General features: G+C 34.4%; 1 long non-coding RNA gene and 1 pseudogene across 1 annotated transcript; one reads left to right on the top strand and one right to left on the bottom strand.

Moving 5' to 3' along the window:
• Positions 1-4,617: 4,617 nt before the first annotated feature.
• Positions 4,618-5,677, bottom strand: LOC148602180 (uncharacterized; annotated as a pseudogene).
• An 8,820-nt stretch (positions 5,678-14,497) lies between these two features.
• Positions 14,498-20,959, top strand: LOC148602179 (uncharacterized). The gene is made up of 3 exons (XR_015917198.1): positions 14,498-14,600; positions 15,331-19,252; positions 20,607-20,959. It is a non-coding gene; the product is annotated as an uncharacterized LOC148602179 (long non-coding RNA).
• Positions 20,960-21,540: the final 581 nt, after the last annotated feature.

The following is a 21,540-nucleotide window of genomic DNA, read 5'->3' as shown; positions in this document are numbered from 1 at the left end:
AGGGTGAACATGAATAAAGTCATTCAGAATGGATTAGGCCACTTTATCTATTCAAGACGGTGGCGAGGTTGAGTTGGTATAGGTAAACATCATTTAAAAAATACTAATAAACTACCTTATTTCTTTAACAACAAAAAAACTGTAAGTTATGCTTACTTAATGGATAAACCTCCACTTCCAATGTTGGAAAGTGACAAAGTTCATGTTTAGCTATGCAAGAAAGAAGAGGAGGGCACATCTGTAATAATAATTAATAATGATTGTGTTAAAGTGTCATTACATTCCATTTAGTAGAAGTTACAGATAAGAGGAAGGTACTCCTCTGAGTAACAAAAGTTAGGTCAGACGTATGAAAGTATCACCTGTATCACTATATACCACCAGTTCATCAAATGGTCATATATGGTGATATGACAGATACCCAACTTCAGAAAGGTAAAGATCTTATAGTCTACTACAGCGACATTTTTAGCAGAGGAGATCATGATGTTGGTTGTACTAACCAAGTAAAACACAGGATAGATCTTCTCGATGAACAACCATTCAAGCAGAGATACCGAAGCATACCATTATTCATGTACGATGAGGTGCGTACCCATCTTAGGCAGTTATTGGACATTGGAATTATTCGGCATTCACGGTCACCCTTTGCTTCGAATGTGGTTTTGGTACAGAAGAAGAATGGATCCCTCAGAATGTGTGTGGATTATAGACAGCTTAATCAGCAGACGAAGAGAGATAATTATGCTTTACCACGTATAGAGGAGTTACTTAACTGCTGCTCTGGAAGTAAGTTTTTTCTGTGATTGACACGAAGTCCGGATACCATCAAGTGGAGATACTCGAGGAACACAAGGAGAGGACCGCCTTCTCAGTTGGACCCCTTGGTTTTTATGAGTTCAACAGGATGCCGTTCGCACTGACTAATGCGCCAGCAACTTACAAACGCCTTATGGAGAACTGCTTGGCCGATTACAACTTCAAGATCTGTTGCATTTTTATCAACGACATCATAGTTTATGGTAGAAGATATGAGGAACATCTAGAAAACGTCAGACTGATCTTTCAACGCATCAGAGACGCCAACTTGAAACTAGCACCTACCAAATGTGAATTCTTCAAGAGGAATGTTAAGTACGTAGGCCATGTTGTATCAGAGTATGGAGTGGAAATCGACCCAGCGAAGACAGAGAAGGTAGAGGAATGGCCCAAACCAACAACACCGGAGGACGTACGTAGATTTCTAGGGTTTGTAGGGTATTTCAGAAGATTCATCAAAGACTTTAGTAAGATCAGCAGGCCTTTAACAGATATGACACTAAAAGAAAGACTCAGCACAGCACCAATTCTAGGATATGCTGACAGTTCCCTTCATTATGAGTTACATACAGATGCTTCAGGAGACGCACTTGGCGCAGTCCTTTACCAACAACAAGGAGAACAGCTTAGAGTCATCAGCTATGCCAGTCGTGGAATCAACAAAGCGGAAAAGAACTACCCACCACACAAAAGAGAGTTCCTGGCATTGAAATGGGCAATTAGCGACAAATTCAGAGATTACTTGTATGGCAAGAAGTTCACAGTCCTGACTGACAACAATCCGTTAACCTATGTCCTTACCACTGCTAAGTTGGATGCCACTGGACACCGTTGGCTTGCTTCGCTTGCAGCATTTGACTTTGACATCAAGTACCGCCCTGGAAGAAACAATGCAGATGCTGATGCCATGAGTCGTCTACCAACGATAAACAACGAATCGGTGCAGGCAATATGCAACTCCGTGATTCCAAAGTCCTATGTGGAGAGTATGTCACTTACACCGGATGTTATACTAGATGATGAAGATCCTACTGGATTGGAGACTGGAAATATCATCGACTGGGTGAAAGTACAACAACAAGATCCAGACATTAGGACTATTATGGAACATCTTAAGAGAAACTCTAAACCATCCAGCAAACAGATTGGAACTAATTTGCGTAGGAAACAGTTCAGTCACTTACGCCTCTTTGATGGAGTTTTGTACCGGTCAACAACAACAGAGGATGGGACTAGGAATCAGCTAGTATTGCCAACTATTCATGTGCCAACTGTTCTTGAGACTTTGCATAATGATTATGGTCACCCTGGAAAAGATCGCACTACATCTTTAGTAAGAGATAGGTTTTATTGGCCTGGGATGCACAAGGATATTGTGGAATGGATTGAGAAATGTGGAAGGTGTGTACGGAGGAAATCGCTGACCAATCAGCGAGCACCTCTAGTGAACATTACCACTACATCACCATTGGAATTGGTTTGTATGGATATTTGACCTTAGACAGATCAAAGGGAGGACATCAACACATATTGGTGATCACAGATCATTTTACCAGATTTGCTGTGGCAGTACCAACGAGAAACCAGCTTGCTAAAACCACCGCTGACGCTTTTTACAACCAATTCATAGTCCATTATGGCTTACCAAACCGGATACACAGTGACCAGGGAGCCAACTTTGAGAACCAGATCATGAAGGAGTTGTGTACCATCACCGGCATGAAGAAATCACGCACCACCAGTTATCATGCGATGGGAAACGGAATGACGGAGAGGTTTAATCGTACTCTTCTGGACATGCTTGGTTCACTCGAGGAGGAAAAGAAAATCAACTGGAAGGCACATGTTGGACCAATGGTGCATTATTACAACTGTACTCGACATGAAAGCACTGGACAAACACCTTGTCTTTTGATGTTTGGCAGAAATCCAAGAATTCCAGTTGACGCAGTGTTTGGACTTAAAGAGAATGAGAAAGAACCATCATCAAAATTTATCCAGGAATTGCGGGAACGAATAGCAGAGGCACATCGACTAGCACAGGCTGCTGCAGAGAAAGCTAGAGAGAAGCAGAAGGACAATTATGATATTAAAGTTAGAAGAGGAACAGTGAAAGAAGGTGACAGAGTGTTGGTGAAAGTAGTTGCGTTTGAGGGAAAACATAAACTTGCTGACCGATGGGAGCATGACCCATATGTGGTGATTACTCATGAGAATGAGGACATTCCAGTTTGTTTTGGTGAGGAAGGAGAATGGGGAAGGAAGAACCAGGACTGTTCATCGCAACTTACTTTTACCTATTGGAATACTTCGAGACAGACCAACACCTGCACCACGGAAAGCAACACCTGCAAGATTGATACCTGCCAAAGAACCGGACCAGACCAAACATGATGAAACAGAGGATGTTGCATCAGATGAAGAGTTAGTATGGGTTCATCTTGTCATTGGGGAAAAGGAACAGAGCAACAGTGGTTTAGTCATTGCTGATGTGGATTCTGTTCAGAGACCTGATGAGGAGTCAACAGAGACTGGAGGGGACGACCATCAATCGGAAGATATCATCATTGTCAACGATAGCCAGTCTGATGTTGAGGATAACAGAAGCGCTTCAACAGACCAAGAGGAGACTACTCAGGAAATCAACCATTCTGGTAGTGATAGTTCTCCGGATACAGATGCAGAAGATACACCGGTTTTGAGACGTTCCACCAGAGAACGGAGGCCACCAGAAAGATTTAGATCTGGTGAGTACCTTATGACCAAGTCTGCGATAGGAAAACCACAAAGTGACTGGGAAAAGAGAGTTAAGTTCATTACAACTCTAGCTTCTGATTCTAGTTTACTAAAGGATTTGCACACAGAGGCAGGGCGTTCAATTCTCAAGATATTGGAGACACATACCTCACCTTAGTACATTAATGAAGTGCCGAGACGTCATTTACCGGCCCGGGGGAGTATGTGGCAGAGTGGAATTTAACCAGGAATTGACTGTGGATATAATATTCATTTAATGTTACTCTTTCTATATAGTTATGTATTGTATGGCTGTGATGACTATCTTGTTTTCTGATCAGCAAGAATTGAATGCATTTTTTTCGTATAGTTTTATAGGCGTGTTAAAGTGTTGACCGAAGCACATTTTCATCATGACGCGCTATTCAATGAACCGTAAATAGAGAATAAAACGAACGAGAGAACATTTTTTTGCTTTCTCGGAACACTAACAATGGTCGCTTTTGTCCCCTTAGCTCCCCATCCAACTACTAACGTTACAGCGACACAACTCAAACTTGATTCTTAAAGTTTCGTTAAGTCTAAACGACGGAAAAGATGATCTGTTTGCTATCCTGGCTGAGTGATAAAGGACTCACAAACATCTATATACAGTTTTACATATATATGCCTTCGGTGTATGTGCAACATTAACTCTAAATTCTACGGATACATTCGGAAGTTCTGGAAAGTTTCTTGTGTAAAATTATTGTTACATCGCTCTGTAATCCAAGCTTGAACCTAAATTTTGTATCTTTAAATAGAGAAATACAAACGAATTTATATTAAATGTATTTATTACTCAATCTATGTAAATACACTATGTTGGCATTAATTAAGCTCTATGTGTGAACACATAGCAAGCATATATTAAAGTAAAAAATATTTCTATAGCCTTTTCCATATTTCTTGGAAGAAGAGTGTCTTGCGGCGGCTGATTTGTGAGAAACCAAATAAATTCCAAAAAGTCGTCACTGCAACCTCTTACCGGCATATCATCTGAACAATCCCTGCTAAGAGTATCTATAGATTAGATTGTAAATTACATGGAAGAGCAAACGAATAATCTGCACAGTTATACATCTGTGGTTGATAGTAAAGTACATTTGGAATGCCCGCAGGCGTTCCTTCCAGTCTTCTTTGTGGTCTTATTCGGTGAGTATTCCAAATATCCATAATTGTCTGTAATTGAGATTGTATGAGGGGAAGAAAACAAAAACGAACACATTTTATATGGAGTGGGTTGCTAGGAGAAAAACCACCAGCATCACGCATATCCTTCAATGTATTTTTCCAGAAATTGGTAACGATTTCTGAAAGATTTCTCCACAGTCGTTCAATTCTTTGGTTTGCAGTAGATCTTCCAAATAAAAAGCTTCGAAATCCAGACATGTCATCGTCGTGATGATTAAATGTCAACGCCATCTGTAGATCTCTAATCAATACATCCTCGGTACCATGATCGGAACGTATTGCACGCGGCAAACACCTCCTTTCTTTGATAAATTCTAAAAAAATACTTTGCAATATACCTTGGATTGTTATTAGAAGGTCCAGCGTGTAGCCATAATATTTTGCGGGAAAATTCATCAATAGTTCCATGAATTGCAATTCCAAACGGTTTTAATTTGTCATAATCGTCTATGTGTACAAGAAAATTTGGTCCTCTGTTGAAGTCAGTCCTCCTTTGTAATAGATGTCTTGTTCTTAAATTAACACCTTCTCCATCTATCATTCGCAACAACTGCCTCACGGTTTCCTGACTGACAGAGAGGTGGTGGCGTGTATTTAAAAGTCTCCATAAAAACCTATATCCAAGATTTATATGACCTTCTCTCCGGACTTCATATATTTCTGAGCGACTAATACGAGATCGCTACTATTTTGTCGTCGTCTCAATCCGTTTCGTCGTTTAATTCTCTCAACCGTTGAAGCGCTTGCTGATATACCATGACGGATCATTAAGAAACCACAGATTTTCGAGGTCGTGAACGAATTGCTAAAATAGTAACTAACTAGTTCTTCAATATCTCCCTTGTCACCTGGATATGGTATCATGGCTCTTACATCGTATAAAAATGCTAAGAAAAGCAACCTGTAATTAGAAAGTTAAAATCATGAATAAAATGTTTCGATCGTATTGTGTCACAATAGGGACAGGCAAACTTCCCCAATGTATGGAATCCGTATTAGTAGCCGGCCGTTTGGATTTAGGCACGGACCATTTGATTTTCCGGGGGGGGGGGTATTTGTATGCGGGTCAGAAAATTGTTTTCGCCCGCTTCGCGGTCAGATTACTTTTTCTCTTTTATGGTTACTGCGAGAAAATTTCCTTGGAAAATTTAATCAAATGGTCCGTGTCTTATCTAACAGACAACATAAAAATAATCCGTGAAATCATTTGTAACTGTAATTACTCGCAAAATTTACTCCAATATCCAGACGCCCGGCTATCAATGTAGATTCCATACAGTGTAACCTACATGTAGCTAAAAGCTTCGATTATTCTTCACATGAAAAGCATGACGAGCTCCACTAACAAATTAAGGTAGAAATATATTTGAACTAATATTAACCTTTAAAACTTCAATATTTTTTCGTTATTGGTTTTTATCTTGAAAACAGCTGATCAATGTTAATTATTAGAGTATAAAGCGCTCAACTAAGATTGAAAGAAAACGATCTAATATTTTTGAACGAGTTGTGGTCCTGGAAATGTTCTGAATTTCCCGGGCTTTTTTGGCTTTTAATAAACTCTACCTTCCTACTAAGTTAAAGAAAAAAAATTTCTGTAGGAGTTATGACCCCTGAAATATTGTTTTGTATACATACTTCATTTTCTCTTTAATTAAGGGCATGGTTTCCCAGGCAGTGATTTTGTTACTTTTAAAGTTTCCCTTCCTTGAAATTAGAACATTTATAAGTACCTTTTGGCTTAATTGGGAACAACTACATAAATGTTCAGTTTTCCTTTTTAAACAAAGCCCCTCCCCCCTCCCCCCTATAGGATTTAGGTAAAACGTTGTGCCGATAATTTTAAGTAACTCTGAATAATTTTGAAATAATTTTGCTACCTAGGAAAAATGCATGTATTCAGGGGTAAACAGTAGGTAACAAAATCACTGCCAGGTGAGCGATTCCGGCTTTCAAACATGGAAAAGATAAGTCAAATATTTAACAGTCATCAATCTGTTTCATTTTAACGGACAACAACTGCAACCATGATCACCATTTATTTATAAATTAAAACTCCAGAAGGATCAACCAAGGGAAGGGTTACCAAGGTTTTTCTGTTTTTTTTTTGGGGGGGGGTTTTTTTGTTTGTTTTGTTTTTTTTTTTAAATCACACTTATATTATACATGATTATGCTTGATGTAACATACATGACCAAAAAAAAAAAAAAAAACTGCAGCAAATGATAAAAAAGATATAAGTCTGAGAAAGATCGTTGATTGTTTTTCCGGTATAATCGATCCCATTGAGCTAAAGAGCATAAAAAAGTCCTGTGTAAACCATAATGGGTCAGACCACTATTTATAGTTCATTGATAATTGCGATGCACGAAATGTTGCTTGCGCCACATGAAATATGATATGGCAGTAGTCAAAACCAGGGGATCGAAATAAAAATGAATGAAGAAAAACATAAGAATTCACAATGAACGGGGTACAATCTATGTTAAATTAAGCATAGAAATCTTAAAAGAAATCCATCCCCTTAGACTGCCATGCTTCTAGCTGAAATAATCACGTGGTGTGTGTAGAAACATTTTCCGACCGATATCAATTTGAAAAAGTCGGAAAGAAAAGAAATTAACCAAACAAGTCAACAAATACAAGTCGACTTGTTTCATACGCTTCTTATTTCAACGGAACAAGAGCACTTTAGACAAGTTGATTTGGCCTGTTCCAACGCAACAAGTCAACTTAAAAAAAGGCGAAATGTCCACATAGTAACTGAACAAGTAAACATCATTAAGTTTACTTCTTCATTGTTTGTACAAATGCAACAGCACAAGTACACTTGCGACATGTAGACTAGTTCAAAAAATGTCGTCATGTTCACATTTTACAAAAAGGAAAGTAAAGAAAATAAGTAAACAAGTGAACAAATTTAAGTCGATAAGTTGAAATTTAATGCATCGTTCCTACTTTTTTATGTTTACTTGATAACAAAACAACTCGGCAACTCGTGACTAATATACGCTTCCATTGGTCAAATTGTTCATCTTGTGGTATATCGTCATGTTGAAATCAACATGTCGGAATAATAAAGCAAGTAGACATTGTAAATTCAATTTTTGCTTTATCATTCCGACATGTTGATTTCAACATGACAATTTATCATCATATATATACAAGTTGACATAATAAATAAACAAGTTGAATTCAACATGTCGACATCTTACTAACTTGTCATTACATTAATATTAGCAAGTCGACATTGGAATTCATTTTTTTCTACATCATTCCGACATGTTATCATTTACATAGTGATTCGATTCCAGCTTATAACCCACAATATAACTTATCATTCTGACTTATTTGCCACAAAGTATCCTTACAAGGGGTGTACCATATGCGTTTCCATAGTTTTAATTAACATCTTGGGTATTTTTCGAAACTAAATGATTGCTTAATATTGTTTTCATTGTTGATAACCAAGGTCATATCATGCCAAGAACATTTGCCAGACAAAAACTATATTAAAAAGCATAATTCTTGTTTTAAATCCAAACGTTCTCTACAAACAATATATAAGGTAACAGATAATGAAATAAGTTAACAAACTAAAGACGATTGGACAACAGAATATGCAATAAAACTATTTCAATCTAATAGCGGGCATTAAAATATTCTAAGGATATTGACTAGAGAGGAAAAATAGACACACACAACAAAGGACAATAACACATACACATAAACAAAAAATAAATAAGCAACCAGTACTCAACAAAGACCTGGGGCTTGAAACGAATGGATAAGCGTCCTTTGCTTGTTTAGAAACACCAACCAATTTTATGTCCGGGATCGATGAAGGAGCAAAGTAAATTAAATTTTGACACGATGAACACATCAAAGTAACTTTACTTCCGTTTTGTTTTGTTTGTTATTTTTATTATAAGCTATACGCCATTATTGTCAGCATGGCATGATCTATCGCTGTTGATTTATTTTAGCATGAAACAAAAACATTCGTAAAAAAGAAGAAATCTTTTCACACACAAGGTTAAAATAAATCCGCTGATTACTCAAGACCACATTACTATAATATGGTATTATAGTTGATGCTGGCGTTGTTTCACTTTCATGTTTCTGTACTTTGATAGAAAACAGAAACAATTTTACTAGTACGAGTAGCTTCGTTTAAAAGACTAACTTTTTTTCAAAAAGTGCATCCACAAAAGCCCAAGAAAACTCAGAGACATCAAAAATATTTGACCAAATTGTGAAAACACGAAACAAAGACGTTCTAGGTACACAATGGATGTGTCAGAATTAAATACAATAACGTAATAGAAAAACCGAACATAGGAATACAAACATACACAATACTAAAGCACGTGCTACATAATCTCCAACAAAAATCTAGGAGTGACATCATTTTATTCTGCTATACCACCATTTTGAGTAAAATTGAGTAACAACTGGTTGTCGTCAAATTTGATGTAATATCAATCATATAAAATGTCAAATATGTTTTTTATGGTAATTGTAAACAGTTTCAGAAAGACATGATGTTTGTACTGCTATCAAGTTTAATCACGGAGATGCATGTATAAAATACACGTCAGTTCTTTATCACAAATATGTCATAAATAACAATATTACAATGCATGTAATATAAATAATATAGAAATCAAATTAATAGCATGCTACTTTATATTTGATTTATTGTATTAATATAAGTAGAAGGGTAATAAAAGGCTCTTATTAGCCTGAAATTATTTATCAAGTGTTACATGTGTTTATTGTGAGTTTTCAGACTTAATTTACAACTGAGAAGGAAAAAAAATATAAGAACTTAAGAATTGTATGAGGTGAGGAGTCAGCAAAAATTATCATTATATGAGGAGATTTTTAATTATTTATTCAATTTCGGAACCTTCTTAATTATTAATGGACCTCAAAAACTTCATTTCGGGAGCTCCTTAAATATTTCGTGACCCCCAAAATTCAATGATTTTATGACTTCTCTTATGGATCCACTCCATTCTGATTTTGTTTTGTTGTCTCGCTCTTTCAGTTCTGTGTAATTAGTTGTGAATTCCAATTGATACTGCTCACAGTAACAAAACTGTTTCAATGGAATATGCCTCTTGAATATTACAAACTTCATATTTATCTTTACACTATTACCAATATCCTGAGAGAATCTTTTTTTTTTCGAATATTACATCATCCTCTAAAATTTTAATCAAGTATTCTGTTGAACGTAATGAAATCAAATATAGTTTCAGCTATATTTGTATAGATTTAACAAATATATATGTGCTATTTCAATCATGTCTTGTACTTTGATGTGAAGGTCTGTTTTAGATGTCTACTGGCCATGGTTTTCATTATCATATTCTTATCATGTCCGTTAGCATCCTTATTTCCTTGACATTTTCTTATCTCCTTTTTATAGGTAGTCAGATTATTACTTCTTGTTTTGTTATTTTTGTGCTTTAATTGCTTTCGTTTTAAATCATCAACTTAAAAGCTATTAAATATACCTATTACATGTCAACGATTAAGTTACCTCGGACTTGATTTTTATTAGCATAGTTCCTTGATTACTCTTCCACGTACGGCCTTTGTCCTTTAGATTCCATACTTTTGATTAACGCAAGAATCATGGTTCCCTTGATTACTCCTTATTACAAAATATAATTTATTAATAAATATGTATCCATCTTATCATTTACTTGGTATTATTATTTTCGTTTATTTAGCTCTAGCTGGTGATCTTTGAGCGTAACAAGTTAAACACAAATACAAAGGACTTATTATGTTATTGATGGCGTAACAACAACTCATTGTTTATAAACCACTGTAAATAACATTCATAAATAGTTTTACCAAGAACACTTATACATTACAGGAGCACTTACTATCTACCGGTACTTGACCAACATTAACAGCGATGTTAATCATACCATAAGATTTTTTAAAATTTGTTGGTAAATAAACTGGTTTTTAAGTCAGTGTTGATTGGAAGAATGCCAAAATTAAAAAGGCATATGAAATAATAGAAAAGGACCTGTTCTCGTGTATATTAACCATTTAAGGTTCTTTTATGAATATGTCATTGAAACGAACCTTTTCAATGCATTTAAGATGAATCAAGGGAACTAAGGTTTTATTGATAATCAAAAGCATGTAATCCAGGGACAAAGACAAGACATGGAAGAGTAATCAAGGGAACCAAGGTTATAGCGGTAATAAAAAAAGAATGCACTCCAAGGGACAAAGACCAGACATGGAAAACAAACAAACACAACAAATAACATAAAGTAAATAAAATCATACATACAAAGTAACAAAATCAAATTTGAACTCTACTAAAAACTTGGAGCATGGACCAGGTGCACCGATAGGGTAAGCGTCCTCTGCTTTTCTAGAAACATCCGCCGAGTTGCTCATAAAAAGTCATTTCGGCGTAGACAAACGAGAAAGGGAAAACTATGACTCGTTGAATAAATCAGTTTTCATGGTGCAGATGGATACACCATAACGATCCACGAGTTCATGATGACGACCATAAAACTAGTAGTGATGATTTCAATTTTGTAGCAACATGACCCTGTTCCAGAAGCCTATTTGTTAGAGTTCTACCGCGATACAAAAAGTCTGCGTAGCTTCGCATAACGTATGAGTTGTGATATGAACACTCCATACGCAGATGCTGAAGGGATGTTGCCACAGATGAAAGGAAAGTTGATAATTTTGAATGCAAAGTCATGACGTTTGTCGTAAAGTTTGTCAATAGTTTTCCTTCACCATCGATTTCCAACTGTAGGTCAAGATATGAGTGTGACCTTGCAGTGACTGTTGTATCCTTTATCTCAAGTTCTTTGTGGTAGATGCGATGTATCAAATCCCCGAAATTAGGATTGTTTAAAGATAATACGTCATCTATATAACGGGAAACTGAGATTAAAGGATCTATCCAAACGATATTCTTTAATGACATTAATATATGACAGTTTGTTTTTAATAGTGACTTTATCACGATTCATATCAGTTGAGCCCGCTAGAGCATATTTCTTGTATCAAGTGAGTTTGCCGATCCTAGCTTTATCAGCAAGTACGCTTCAAAGGAATTTCGCTCAAACTGCCGATATTAGATATTACTTACCACGTCCGCTTGATAAAGAAGTAATATTTTCATCATGTATGGCTGATTCGAGACAATATGACATTTGTTTAAGTACCCGTTTCGGTGGTCTAAGGGTAGCGTTGTCGCCTCAATGTTGGGTGGGATGGGGTGGTCTTGGGTTCGATCCAAGGTATAGTCACACCTAAAACGTAGATAGTCACTATTTCACCACCAAGCACGCGGTATTTAATTGGCTTAGAATGCGATGATTATTGTTGCTCAGAGTACGAACGTATCTGGTTGGGGTGAGATGCCTACCTGCGAGCTTTTGCTTCTGTGAGTTAGCACAATAAAGAACCGGCTCGATGTTTTCGACTTGTACATAGAAGGGCCACCCGTTTGACTGGACAATCGTTCTCGTCCTGAAATGCCTGAAATATTTGCCATAGGACGCTACACAATAATCAAACCATCAACCAATCATTTGTTCAAATAGACAAATAGCTACTAAATAAGATACGTTCATTTCGAAATGATAATGCTATATACCTACAATATAATAAAATACATTTAAGAAGAAATAAATCAAATTAACAGGGGTCGAAATCATTTTGTTGAACAACATAATGCCGGTAAACAACTTTAAATAGTACAAGACCATAACACAAACACTTCAATAACAATGGGCACTCTATTTCTTCCGGTTTTTAACAAACGTTGAACGTGCATTGTTTTAGACGACGTGACTAAATAGATGTTGCGTTCTTTAAATAAATGACACAATCTTCAAGGTCAGTTTTAGAAGAAGAGAACAAAATGAAAACAGAGCTAAATGAGTATTCAAGATAACCAAGATTTGAGTGGAATTGAAATCAAAAGAATACAACCAAAATATAAACACTACACAGCGAAAACCGACACTTTCAATAAAGAATATGAAAGAACTGAAATAGAAAGTACAAAGAAATAAATTATATTAGCAACTCGGATTCCAATAAAACTAGGTGTGAAAATAAGGTAAGCGTCCTTTGCTTTTTTAGGAACCAGCCGATTTGCGCAGAAAATGTCAAGTCCGTGGAGGTAGGTTTTGGAAATATTATTTTGACATTTTTTTGTCAGTGACGTGTTGATTGAGTTCTAGTAGATACATGTAATAGAAAGTTATAGAAAAGTGTTTTCTATACTGTCCCTTGTCCCAGTTGTTTGTGGATCAAAAGTCGTATTGGCAACACCGTAGCCTAATACAACTATTCGAAAATCAATCAAGTTTCTCTGACGTCAGTATTCAGGGCCAATAAAAAGTTCAACAATAATAACTATACATCCTTCTATTACATGTGGTAAGAAAACAAATCACACTTTTGTATTTAAACAGATGGTACCAGAAGTAAAAGTCCATATTTAAAAAAGGACCACCTATTTTAATAAATTTTCAATTTTAATGGACTGTTCCGTTTTGTGTTGAATAGGCAATTTGATAGATTGTTACACAACTGGTCGATAATAACATTGTAAAAATGCTGCCCTTGTTATATATCATCCCGATATACTTATCCCGGCTGAAGGAACGAATTAAACATAGGGCTGAAAAAAGCAATATTTGAACACCAGGAATGAAATATTTTTATGTTAGTGGGACTCAGTAGAGGGATGATAAAATGTTTTCTGCACCCTTAAGATGTAGTTGCAGAACAGTGTTTTTATCGCATACGCAACAATTTTACATATGATTCATTTTCTTTCTGTTTTCCTTTACTGATATTTTGTATATGCTGTTATTTTCCGACTTCGCAAACAATATCTTATAAGTCGTTGATTATTCTCTACGTCTTTATGCACGTTCATCCATTCACTTTTTCTTGTCAGCCTGGTCGCTAAACAACTCCAGGCATTTCAAAAGAATATGGTACACAAACTGAGAATGCAGTAATGTTAAATGAGCGACAACTATCCTTACTGAAAAAAATGATTGAATTTCCAGTACTGGAAAAATAAGTTGGAAAAAAATTGAATTTTGCAGCATTTCAAAACAGCTTAAAATGACAGAAACCTTGTGTCATCAACTAGTCCAATTAATACATTACATTTGCAAGAGCTGTAGATGTTAGATAAGCAAGGTAAATTTTCATGTTGAAATGCCCAATGTTGAATGATTAAATGTCCTATATTGGATGGTTGAAATGTACTCCAGGGACGAAGACCAGTCATGGAAAACAGACAAAGAAAAGTAAATTAGCAACTCCGACTCCACTAAAAGCTGGGAGCATAGACCAGTTGCATCGGTAAGGTTAGCTTCCTCTGCATTTCTAAAGTCAAGTCCGGGGTAGACGAAAGAGCAAAGGAAAACTATTTAAAAACAAAATTTGTCATGTGCCACCCACTGCCTGGATTTTGTCTGGACACTTTTTTAAAACAGATGTGAAATTATAAAAAGATGTCATACTCCAAAATCATTTCATTTTTTGATAAAAAAGCATTAATTGAAATGATTTTTTAAAACCAAATACTTAAGCTACTTACAAACAGAACCTGAATTACACAATGTTACTATTATATACAGAACATTCAAAATTAGTCAAATTAGTAAAACACAAGGTCATGTGTTACAGATATTTCAATATAAAAATATCTACACCTCTTGTTTGAACAAGGGCTTTAACTTACATTCAGTAAGAACATTGCACTGGTAACATCGTTTAAGGTATGGCAATTATTTAATTAATTAATTAAAACAATAATTTTTACCGTCATTTGGTAATGTTGAACCTATTTGGACGTTTTTTTAAATTTTTTGTTAAGTTCCGCATCCTTTTTGACGATCCACCAACAGGTTACAGTGATTGTTGACTTCTATTTAGGCGAATGTATATAAATTTACTGGCAGATTCAAGTTTTTTCTTCTCAAAACAAGATTATTTCGTACAATTTTGCAATCATTAGCACAGCCATATCGGAGGGAAATTTGTGCTATTACACATACAGATCTATTGTACATAATAAAAACATCAAACACGGAATTTTCTTTTTCTAGTCTGTTCTTCCAGATAAATGTTACTAAAGCTACGGTTGTAATAACTGCGGCCTAACCATCAAAAGTCTAGTATTTTAGGATTTATCATACTGTTCAAACTCGAAGAATTTAAGATATATCTTGCCTATCATATCATGTCTACCAAGATCGACATATAATTTATTTTTTCAAATGTTTATAAACAAAGTAAATAACTTTTTACAATGCCTTTTACGATTATATATTTAATCTTATCATGCATATGGTGTCTTTAGAGTTATTCTCATATCTTTTTTACAACGAACTCATTATTATTATTATTATTATTATTATTATTATTATTATTATTATTATCAATTATATTCTGTTGAAAATAATATAACACTTAATATTTAATTGTTTTGATTTCTTTATTTTCCAGAATGAAGGTAATAATATTTCTGGTGGTACTTTGTATAGTAACATACCGCAAATCCTGGGGAGGACGACGGACCAGTTTCAGTGTACGGCCAAGAATCCAAACCAGTGTAAGACGGAGACCCTACCACGTATCAAGAATTCTTGAAAGACCAAGAACAACTAATGGTAGACGACAATGTGTAAGACGAATACATTGTTGTTGGGATCCAACAAACAACCAATGTAGTTGCCAATCTGGAAGCAGACGTTTGTGGAGAGGTATTGACAAAATATCAACATGGAAGTGTATTCACCACCTTATTACCCGATTTGTGTGGCCCTATATAATATGAAATGCGTATAAATGTCAACGAGTTTAATTTAGAATTGCCTTAAATTTAACATAAGGCAGGTCCGTTAGTAGTGAGTAGTCTTTGTTTGATTGGCTGTTATACGAACTGCGTAAATATATCGGTGGTTTCATTGAAAAAGTAAACGGGATATAAGTTCTCTGCTTAAGACATTAAACACAACATTTTTCATAAAAATGTTTACATTTAAATAGGTAAAAGTGTCAATTAATGACGGATTTACGGAAAGTGCGACCTTTTTTAAACTTTATTGTTATAGTTTTATTAAATGAACTCCTGTTAAAGGCAATGTTGTTTGAAATAATGTCAAAATTACCAAAAAAAAAACACAAAAAAAACACAAAAAAGGCAAAAAAAAATGGAAATAACATAAAGTGACCTGTCCTTTTGTACATGTACCGTTTAGAAATATTTCTTTGATTTTTGTGAATATGTTATTTTTAACTAAACCTTCCAACACATTTAATAAAAAGCTACCGATCTTTTACAAGAATGTAACCCGAACATTTCTTATACCGACAATTAGGACCCATGGCCTTTCTAAAGATGCACAGAAAATGAGGAATTAAATTCAATATTTATGTATATATGCATTGGCATTGTTCTTTTATGCTCCATGTGAGCTTTCTTTAAATGTAATAAACTAATTTGATTTTAATTTTATTGTAAATGAACTTAACCTATTACATATAATGTACGCAATGGTTCCATTTAATAGAACTTAGGTTTAATCACCGTAGCGATCCACGACTTCATGATGACGACCATGAAACTTCTGTAGTAATGACTTCAATCTTGTAGCAATATAATCCTGTTTCAGAAGCCTATTTGTTAGTATTATAGCGCGATACAAAGATGCGTAGTTTCCGCAAGCTCTGGCATAAAGTATGAGTTGTGATATGAACACTCCATACGCATGAGCTGAAAGGATGTTGCAACAGATGAAAGGAATGTTGGCAATATTCTGAATGAAAAATCATCGCGTTTGTTGTAAAGTTTGGTCAATAGTTTTCTTTACCTTCGATTTCTAAGTGTGGGTCAAGATATGAGGCCGATCTCACAGAGTCTGTAGTATCCTTAATCGTAAGTTCTGAATGATATAGCCTCTTAGGGAAGTGCTCACCATTCAACAAGACTGAAAACGCCTAGCTTCCAGAACGCCTTGTATAAGAAGCACTGAATTTCAAACTAACTTACTGGTATCATTATTACGAGCCACCTCCTCTAGAAAATTCAACCATTCCCTAGCTAGAAAATTTATTGTTTCGGAACAACCCAGTAGCTTGTAACTACCCTAAAGCTTCTTGAAGAGGCTTCCTTTAAAACCGCAAGCTTCAATAAGAGGAACTACTAAGCTGAAGGTTTTTCAAACATTTCGACTTCCCAAGTAATTATTGACTTTGTTTAAGATTAACAATATCGTTTCGAATCTTATCCTCGCGCTAGTCTTCCAGCCAATTTAACCCACATTTCGATAATTTGCCTCTGTGTATACCAAAAGTGTAGACGTTATCCAGAAGACTCAACAATTGGACAATCGTCTATAATAGCCGCTATGGTAAAGAAATGACTTACACTGATGTTTTCGATGTTTTCATCATTGAAAAAAAAAAAAGATGTCATATGATGAAGCAAAAAGGCGATTCCATGTAATAGTCTGCAAACATGCTTCATTGGTTATTGACGCGATGACTTTGTCAACGACATGTGTTTTCTTCATGGTAAATAATTATCAGTTCATGTATCTGAATGAACTGCATGCTTAAGACTCTTTAACATCTGCATTGGTATATGTTCATGTTTCTTATAGCGATGTTCACATATGTAAAATATATATTGGTATACTACCAAAGCATTTTCATTGCAGTATATGATAAAAACTCGATCGTTCATTGCAAATTGTATTTTTTAAGGTTTAAAAGTCAATACAAAAGGATGAATGACAGTTTTGACCATCACATGTCCTAGATATTACTGACCAAGTTCCCTTAGTTACAGGAATGATTATTTACACATACATGTATATATAGGTTTAGTGTAATTAATTTTTTGAGTTAAGCATCTGGAGTAATACGTTTAAATGTAGTTCGCAGTTATGACGTCACATTGTTTTCTGCTTTTTCGTGTGTATCATATGGCATTTATTGATTTACGACTGACAAAGAAAGTATTGTCTCCTTCATATATTGCTGGTTCGAGACAATATGACCGCTTCGGTGGTCTACGGGTAGCGTTGTCGCCTGTAGTTGGGTTGGTTCGGGTGGTGGTTTTTGGTTCAATCCCCGTCATAATCTCATACAAGACATATATAATTACTGTTTCTCCTACAAACACGTGATATTTAATTTGGATAGAGTGATGACTGGTTACATGTAGGTCAGAGTAAGGAAAAAAAAAACGTGTCCGAGTGGGGTTGGATACCTACTTATGGGCGGCGTTTGCTTCTGTAAGGTCACACAATAAAGATCCGGCTCGGTGTCTCGGACTAGTACAGAGAAGGGCCGCCTCTTTAACCAGTCAATCGTCCTCGTCCAGAAAAGCATACATTATTTGGTATAAGATGTTATTATTCGTTAAATAGACAAACAAGTAGTAAAAAAGATACAGTCATCTCGAAATGATAATAATATATACCCACAATACACCAAAATATCACATTTTTCAAAGAAATAAAACAAACTAACAGAGGACGAAATTATAACAACATAACGTCAGCAAACAACTATTAATAGTAAAAAACGTGGCTATAACAAGATCAGTTATATAACAATATCACTCTATTTCTTCCGGTAATTAACACAAATTGAACGTGCATTGTTTTAGAAGACGTGACTAAATATATGTTGCGTTTTTTTAAATAAAAAAAAACCCATCTTCAGGGTCAGTTTTAGAAACGAAAAAATGTAAAGCAAAGCTGTCCGTTGAAATGTCAAGCAGATCCTACGATATGAGTGGCACATGCTAAATTTTATTTCTGGTTCCAATGTAATAAATATACCATATGAATGTCAAAAAGTATAAAGTTTGTTTTGAATCAACAATGGATGGCTCAGACAATGATTTCAAAGTTCCCTTACAAAGCGAATGAATTTTGCTCAACTTAAAGAATTATCTTCCTTTATTTAATGAACTTCAATGATATTTATATAATTCTTTTATCATTAATCGTTGCAATAAATCCAAAACCAACATTCAACTTTACGAAGGGATGTATTTATGATATGAAATGGGTGAAAATGTTTTAAAAACAAAATTTGTCATGTGCCGCCCACTGCCTCGATTTTGCCTGAACTCTCTTAAAAAAATGTAAAATCATACAAAGATGTGATACTCCGAAATCATTCTATTTTTTTATCAAGAAACAATAGTTGAATGGGAATTGTTTCCAATACACTTTATGAACATACCCTTACTTACACAATTTTACTATTGTACATAATATTGAAAATAAGTCAAGTATAACAAGGTCATGTGATATAGATATTTCAATATAAAAAAGACCAAAATCTTTTGTGTGACTGAGGGCTTTACTTGCACTCAGTTGGAATGTTTCTCAGACAACAAGGTTTTAATGTATGGTATTTTAATAAACAAAATGAAACAAACGGTAAAGTTTCATCTCTATTAATTTTTCACACTACAATTACTGTATATCTTTAGCACTTTGATACTACTATGCAAATGCATGTCTTTTTCAGCGACAGATTTTTTTTCTTGTTAGTTATCATTAATACTCAATAAAAATTAACATTTTATGGAGAGATGATCTGTCAAAACCTTATTTTTTTAGTATTTTAAACAAAATGATAAAATCTTGTGATGAAGAGACCAAATACCGGTCATTTTATTCTAAAAAAAACTATTTGAGCAAAACTGTATCATCCTATTGTTGCTTTTTTGCATCCACTTCATCGATTGGTCTCAATGTTCCTCTTTAGTAGGAGGACTGCCACATACCTAATACAAATTTCAAGTGCATCATTTACTTTTCACTCATATATATTTTTTCGTTGGCAAAGTCTGACTTCCTTTTCTCAAAACAAGCATTTTGCGTAAAATCTTGCAATTAGCACAGCCATAATACAGGGAAATCTTTGCTATAACACATACAGTTCTATTGTATACAATTATAACAGCAAAGAGTAATCAAGTGAACCAAGGTTATAACGGTAATCAAAAGAATGTAAACTAGGGATAAATACCAGACATGGAAAACAGACATGCACAACAAAGAACATAAAGTAACTAAAATCATACACACCAAGTAACAAAAGCAAATGATCAACTCGGACTCCACTAAAAATGTATATTGATAATATTCTAAAATATAAAAATAATATAGATAAAAGAGTTTAATTTGAAAATAATGGAAAAGTTATGCATTATAATTTAAATACTATTATTATTATTTTTTGGAGTAAAATGTGAATTTAAATACAATTTTAAAGTGCATGAATATAATATATATATATATGTGTGTGTGTGTGTGTGTGTGTGTGTGTGTGTGTGTGTGTTTTCAAGTCATGTGAATATCTTTTATCTGCCAGTGCATGTTGTATATGTTGCCTTGTATGGAGAGGATATATATAGGCCTTGCCTGCTATCCAATCCGATTCAATTTATTTATTGAATAAAATATGTTTAAATAATAAAATCAGAGCTGACAAAAATTATCAAACTAAGTTGTTTTTTAATAATGTTTCTTCGGGAGCGTTAAAATGTTTCACCGTCATCATATTATATTTAATGTGATCATGGTGTCTTTTAAGAGCTTTATTTATATGTTTTACAACTAACTGTTGTTGTTGTATTTGTTATTATAGCATGCATTACATGTGTAAGATTATCAGTATCAATATTATTATACAGAATATAATATTAAACTTACCAAACAAAATATTATTGTTTTGATTTCTTTCGTTTTCAGAATGAAGTTAGTAATCCTTCTGGTAGTCCATTGTATGGTGACATACTGCAAATCCTATCGTCAAAATAACCAATGGGGCGGAAGACGGAATTCCAATTCCGGAGCAAAAACTGTTGGAAAAGCTATGGGAAAAACCATCAAGGATCTAGCAAGTGGAAGTTCTTCCCAAAGTTTATTTAACACAAAGAACAATCTTTATCATTTTGCTTTTTTTTTTTTTTTTTGTTATATTATGTATTTCAATAATTAATATTTTGCAACACAGAATTGATAATTGCTCAGGTCTGAATAGAACGAAATTAGAGGTCGTAATATATACAATACAACATATAATAAATGATATTTTAGGTCTATCATTATATAATTTATTTTCATAAGTACAACGTTTTCAAACTGTATAAAAAATTGTCCATCATCTCCAAGACCATATTTTGTATTTGACAGTGACGTTACAACCTTGTTGTTAACTTGTTAAATGTTGATTCTGAAATTAAATGATAAGGTGTTACTGTTCTATTTTAATGTCTAATGGAAATAACCTCAATGGCCTTGGTGCACACTTGAAAATCAACTGCTACGTAGGTTATTTAATGTGCACCACGTTTGATTGAGGTTATTTCTTTATAGACCGAAAATGTATAACAGTCATCCTTTAATTTTTTTTTAACATTTGATGGAATCGTTCTAAATTAAAAAACGTTTTAACTATAATATGAGGACTTTTTTTACTGTCATTCAACATTTTTTATTTTAATTTTTTCACTACAGACTCATTTATAGCGATTTTTTTATATATATAGAATTCCTGAAATATATCCGGAAATCCAATTTGATAATTTGACATCCTCGTGTTTTAGAGATAATCTAATGTAAAATAGTAATCAATGGAACCATGATTCGAGCAAGATTCTATCAGAAATCAACAGTGTAATGC

The sequence above is a fragment of the Perna viridis genome, chromosome 12, assembly GCF_037379345.1.
Source record: "Perna viridis isolate PV_CMFRI_1.1 ecotype Kerala chromosome 12, ASM3737934v1, whole genome shotgun sequence".
NCBI lineage: Eukaryota > Metazoa > Mollusca > Bivalvia > Mytilida > Mytilidae > Perna > Perna viridis.
The sequence above is the reverse complement of the archived record's forward strand: the minus strand, read 5'-3'. Positions and strand labels throughout refer to the sequence as shown.